A 6683-nucleotide genomic window follows, 5' to 3' on the forward strand; every position below is an offset into this window, starting at 1 on the left:
GTGGCAGTCAGGCTTTTGGTTTTGATGGGAGTGTATGTGCGGGGACAAAGTTGAAATTCTGGAGACACAGCTCGTCCGGAGCGTGTTATGCTGGAGATGGTGTCAGCCATTCGATTGTTTTTGTTTGTGTGCGCGTCCTCAAAAAGTAAGCGGCCACTCGAGGTTGTATTGAAGTGTGTGTGGAGCATGAGGGCAATAATAGAAAAGGGATCCATGAGCCTTTGCATTGGTGTGAAAGCAATATGGTGGCCAATTTTCAAAATTAAATAAAATAGGAAAAAATGAACGTGGCCAGCTACGTGGAACGTTGAGGCAGCCGCCAGCCAGCATCTTCTGGACGTTGCGAGAGAGTGGAGAGTCGGCGCAGGTGTGGCGGTCGCTTTGTTTTGGAAAAGAGCGAAGGATGGGAAAGAGCGAAGGACGGGAGAACCCCGTGTGTTTTGGGTGGCTTGCTGCAGCCACAGGAGCTGGAGCAGCGATGGGCTGCTGAACATGGGAGAGAGCGCATGGACGGGAGGAGCCCGGTGTTTGGGTGGCGTGTGCAGCTGGACGAAGAGCGGGGAGACACCGCGGAGCGAGGGGGGCTACAGAGGATTGCAGCGAGGGGGGCAGGAGGCCACCTCTGTGTGTGCTCGACTGAAGGCGGTTCTGGTGTGAGTGCCAGAGGCGGTGTCATTGGGTATTGGAGAGACGGCGGGGAGCCGACGGGGAAGAGAGCCCCGTGTGTTCTGGTGTGAGGGCTGCAGAGAAGAGCAGCGGAGGTGCAGAGCAGAGTGGTAGGTCGCCGTGTGGTTTGGGTGGCTAGGTGTAGCCACAGACGCAAAGAAGAGGCGTGTGTCTCTGTGTGGCGAGCTGCAAGCGCTGGGACGTGCGTAGCCAGGAGCGCAGTGAAGCTGGTGTAGTGGACATGACAGGTTGGCATCAAAGGACTTATGGGCTGGTGACTGCAGCCGTAAGTGTGTGCAGAGATGCGAAGGTGGTGATTGGGACAGAAAAAACAGGCTGACAATGTTCGAGTGTGAGCGGGTGTTAAGGTGACAGGCTGAAGCATAAGGTGCAGCGAGTGGTGAAGGCAGTGTGCACAGACTAGCGATGACAGTGAGCTGGAGGTGCTGGTCGAAGGGCTTTTGGTTTGGGTCGCTGAGGAGGCAGGTCGGCTGGAGGAGAAGTCTCAGAGGATAGGAGTGGGTGTGTGCTGCCCCATAGGCGAAATAGGGCAAGAGACGAAGTGCTGGCAGGTAATTCTGAAGAGACAGGAAAAAGAGTTGGGGGCTGCCGTGGTGATAGGTGGTTCCGACTGGCAGGAGAACCGTCTGGGGTGCTTTACTGATTACATGGTTGCCGTCTTTGAGAGAAAGGGAGGTTCGGAGGTGTGGCTGGGTTTTGCTTTGAGGTCTGGCAGTGTGCTGGTGGTATAGCAGAGTGGACCTCAGCTGAGGTGCAGAGCAGAGAACGAGAGGTCGACTGCAGAGAAGCAAAGAGCGAAGGAATTTGGAGCGACCAGGAGCTAGAGAGGGCTGTTTGCGAGCGGGTGCTTGGTGTAGCTGGTGTCTGGGATATTTTGGGATATCCGACTCTGTAAGGTCAAGGTCCTTTCTGAAATATAAGTCTTGTTCATGCTCTTTGGTCTGGTGTTCTGGTGTGTTTGCATGCGTGTGTGGAAGTGTGGCATGCTATAAGGGTGTAAACTGCTTTACCGCTTCCGTGCCACCAGCGGTATGAACACTTGCAAGTGGTCTTGAACTTCACTAGTGGCCTAGGCACTTGCAAGTGGTATGAACACTTGTAAGTGGTCTTAGAACTTGCAAAAGGCATGAACACTTACAAGTGGCCTTAGCACTTGCAAGTGGTCTTGAACTTCGCTAGTGGCCTAGGCACTTGCAAGTGGTATGAACACTTGTAAGTGGTCTTAGAACTTGCAAAAGGCATGAACACTTGCAAGTGGCCTTAGCACTTGCAAGTGGTATGACCACTTGCAAAAGGTATACCACTTGCAAGTGGTCTTAGCACCTTCAAGTGGTCTAAGCACTTGTTAAACTTCTAAGAACCTGCATGATTTCTATGCAAGTGGAATTCTTTTCATATTTAAATTAATGGATATTTTTATGTAATTTTTAAGAGAAATTTTAGTTGTCATTAGTTCCCCATTAAGGGGGCAGGCTGGTACACTTTCTGATACAAAAGACGGCAAGCGTCATATAGGTGATCCTCCACCATATGCAAGAAGACCTTTGTCTTCTTCTTTTCAGGAACTTTGAAGACAGTCAGCCACTCCTTAGGTGGAAAATCCTCGACAATAAGGTCTTTGGGCAGCTTGCCCTCCATGCTCAAGTCGTACTCAGCATGCAACTCAGATGCTGCTGAGTAGCAAAAACGGGAGAGCTTTATGTACTGAGATGACGCTGTCAATAAGAGAACAAGCAAACATTAGTTCTCAAGGGGAGCATGCATTGACAGGGAAACAATGTACAAACAAAAGCCAATGGAGGAGATGTGTAAGAAGGATATGTGCATGCAGCAGACATGGAAGAGGAGCACAATACCTTTCCGAGTAGACTTTCCTATTGGGGGCCGCATGTTGTCTGGGAAGCTTCACCTTGCTCTGGCATCGGTGAAGGGGTCTGCACGACTGAGTCAGCATCCGCAAAGGGTCTCTTGTACCTCTCCTAGGGGGGGTGTTCTTCTTGGGGGTGGGATCACTCATCTCTGCGCACACAGCTGTGAAACGGTGAAACCGTGAGTGATGCGAGGCAGCAGAGGGATGAATGGGCAGGAAGCTCGCTTGGTGAGAGGGAATGCAGGAATGGAGCAGAGGGAGAAGAGGAGTAGAGGGAGAAGGGGGGCGCGCGTGACAAGCCAGATCAATGCATGCTTAACACTAGTTCTGTAATTGGACACTAAAGTGTCCTGAGGACACTAAAGTGTCCTGAAAGTTAGCATTTTTTTTGAATTTTTGTGGGCAATCTATTAAGAGTTTTGAAATGCTTAACATCCACAGATGTTCCTCAAGACCCAAAAAAAAATTGAGATTTTTTAAATTGCACTTTTCTTAGCTTTTGCAAGGCAATATTTTAATTTTCTTAGACACATGCTGATAAAACGCATGATTTTTGCTGTTTTCAAAATAGTAGTAATTTGTACATAACTTTTAGAAGGGACATAGTTTGATCATGAAACTTGGCTTGATGGAAAGCCCATGATGTAAACTAAATCTTGGAATCATCAAACGATAATTATTGGATAAAATTTTGACTCGCTAATATTGAAATGATGTTTTTTATACAGGTGGAGCATGAATTTTTCTCCTTCCATATGCAAGTTAATAATGTAAAACTTGAGGTGCACCCATGTTATATAGGGTAAATACTACTTTGTTTTGAATTTTCCAAAACTTTAGAGCCACTTTTTGGGCCTCTTCTCATACATGGCCTTTTGCGCAACCTGTTTTTAATACGTAAAATGTCTAATTATGAGCCTAATTTTGATTTTCATCAAAGGGGAAAGCTGTGTAAGTACATTATTTGTTGTAACTATAAGTGTAGCAAGCATAGTTATGATTAGTTTTTGAAAAAAGATGATCAAATTTTGTATTTTTATTTTTTACAGGTTTTTTAGAACTAGGCGATAAGAACCTACTTAAGTGGAGGCTAAGTTAGTGTCATACACATCAAATTATGGCTTATTTATCTCATCTCAAGCATGAAAACCAATAATCAACATTCTCATTGATAGGGCTACAATTTTTTTTAGTGGCGTGATTGAGTTTTGATAATACGCGTTACTTTTACTGATTTTATACAACTTTTTTGAAAAAAATTCTAGGAAAGGAAAATGATTTTTTTGGTGAACTTCTACCTCCTTGGACTGATGCATGCTATCAAAATATCTTGGAAAAAATGCTATTGATATCATTGTATTTTTTTTGAGAGAGAATGATGCTTGCATATTTGAAAAAATCCTGAAAAATCCTGAAAAATGTTCATTTTCAAGACATATGCTACTTTGTTGCTTATGTACTTCCAAATAAAAAGGTATTTTATATGTTTAGCATTTTTTACATAAGCATAGGGTTATGTTCTACATGCCCAATGAAGCATTTTGGTTTTTAAAGCCTACATTAGGAGTTTGATTTTTTTTCACAACCCCCAAAAAAGGACACTCAAGTGTCCTGTTTTGGTACCAAACTAGTGTTAATAGAGGGTGGCCCGTTTCCTTTTCATGATGGCCCACTATTTTCCATATTAAGAGAAGGGGGGCACCAAATCATTGCATGGTTTGAAGAGGGGGATCCAATTAATTTTATGATGGCCCACTATTTTCCATATTACTAATTTTAAAAACACTAAACTTCCCTCCTTTTAGGGGCTATTAGTGGTACCACCAAAAGGTAAAAAAGTGGTACCACCTATACATGCTTTCACCCACACAATATATTCGCATTAGTATATTTGACACACATCGATGTACATAGTATTCATGCGTCGAGAGTGTTGAGATATCAAGCTCATCTAGTGAGGCGGTAGACACTGATGACCCGCTTGGGGGATAGGCCCCACACTTACACCACTAGCATGGTTGGGTGAGATCATGGGTGATATGCGGCAAGTGGGATGACAAGCTGTGTGACAGTCATTCTTGAGACTGGCATAGTTATAGCGCCAGCTCATTTAGTTGGGATGACAAGCTGTGTGACAGTCATTCTTGAGACTGGCATAGTTATAGCGCCAGCTCATTTAGTTGGGTTCACACTATAGAGAACCCTAGTATGTATTTGGTTGAGTACCTTTTCATATTTTGTGTACTCTTATCTTTGTATATGGTGTGTTGAGTGTTGTGTGAAGAAGAAGAAGATTTTTAGCCTCTCACTTTGTGTGTTCTCTTTTAGGGTTTTGTGAGTGTGTGTGTGCTTGAAAGAGCTCAAGCTCTCTTCTCCCCTGCATCATTTCAATATAGAGGTCCACTACCATTTTGTCAGATAAAAGGTTTTGGCAGGAGACATTGACCTTGTTTATGTTAGCACACAGGATCAGGTCGCTGACATCTTCACCAAAGCATTGGTGGGTACAGAGAAGCTCCGCAGATTCAGGGCTTTGCTTGGTGTACATGAGATGGAGTTGAGCTCGAGGGGGAGTGTTGAGATATCGAGCTCATCTAGTGAGGAGGTGGACACTGATGACCCGCCTGGGGGAGATAGGCCCCACACTTACACCACTAGCATGGTTGGTGACATCATGGGTGATATGCGGCCAGTGGGATGATAGGCTATGTGACAGCCATTCTAGAGACTGCACATAGTTATAGTGCCAGCTCATTTAGTTGGGTTCACACTATAGAGAAACCTAGTATGTATTTGGTTGAGTACCTTTTCATATTGTTTGTACTCTTATCTTTGTATATGGTGTGTTGAGTGTTATGTGAAGAAGAAGAGGATTTCCAGCCTCTCACCTTGTGTGCTCTTTTAGGGTTTTGTGAGTGTGTGTGTGCTTATTGTAATAGCTCAAGCTCTCTTCTACCCTGCATCTTTTCAACTATTACTTCTTGGGATGAGTTTAGGTTGTCCCAATGACACCCAAGTGTCTATTGTCATGATATGACTTGCTCGAGGGCTAATCAATGTGCATTTGTGCCTGAACGTCATTGCTTGTAGGGAAATCCAACCATACCATGATAGAATCTTCCAAGGGAACCATGGGTGTTTTGGTTATTATTTCAGCTTCAGATCTTGTTTTTGTTTCATATTCCCATTCACTTTTATCTCCTCTATTTGGGTCTCAGCTTTTTCAACAGGTACCCAATGCGTACACTGGCACACTTGGCTCTCTGACAATTCTTAATGAGGGCTGTTTGGAAACTTGTGAATCCTCACACTTCTATTTTATGTAGTTCGTTATGTCCTTGTAAAACTCAAGTTAAGCTATTAAAGGTGGAAGTGCTGATGTGATGCTGGATTTATCATGAGAGAAGAGCATTCCTTCGATAAGGTTTTGAGAGACTGTTTTAATGCCTGCTTGTTGGATGTTTTGCTTAGAGGCTAGCTTGCCATAGAACCAGCTGTGTTGTTTCTTCGCATTCACCCGGGATGGTGAATTGAGTAGTAGTGGGTGACCTGTGGATGAGAAGCTAGCTCCTCCACACTCCACCAAGAGCGGCCGCCATCATCTCCGACCCCTCCGACACCTCCGACCAGCCTGACCGCCATCATCGCCAATGTGCTGCGACCACTTTGATCCTCGGTACCCTCCGATGGCTCCGACCGTAGTAGTCACCACCGGTCCTTCGATGGCTTTGACTGCCATCACCGCTAGTGCCCTTCGACTTCTTTGTCCGTCAGTGCCCTCCGATCGTCGGTCCCCTTAGACATCTTAGACGTGCATGGCCAACTTCGAGAGAGATCCTCTTCAACGTCTTGAGCACCATCTTCCTTTCCCCTCTCCCTTTCCCAAAGCATGGAGAGATCCTCTTGAGCACCACCCAAGAAGCCTGGAGATAAGGGGAGAAGTCTTTCGACAGCAGGACACACATAGAGTCTCAGACACACTCTCAACAAGGACAAGGACACTCTCTCTTGTATCCCATTCATTGTAGCACATTCTCGATGGGAGCAGAGTCTCTCTTGTAGAATTCTAACCTACAGTTGGTGTTTTCTATATCTCTCTGTGTGAGCGAGGTGAGTGAGGGGTCAG

This window comes from Cibotium barometz, chromosome 32, assembly GCF_041138505.1.
Source record: "Cibotium barometz isolate CiBa-2024 chromosome 32, ASM4113850v1, whole genome shotgun sequence".
Lineage (NCBI taxonomy): Eukaryota > Viridiplantae > Streptophyta > Polypodiopsida > Cyatheales > Cibotiaceae > Cibotium > Cibotium barometz.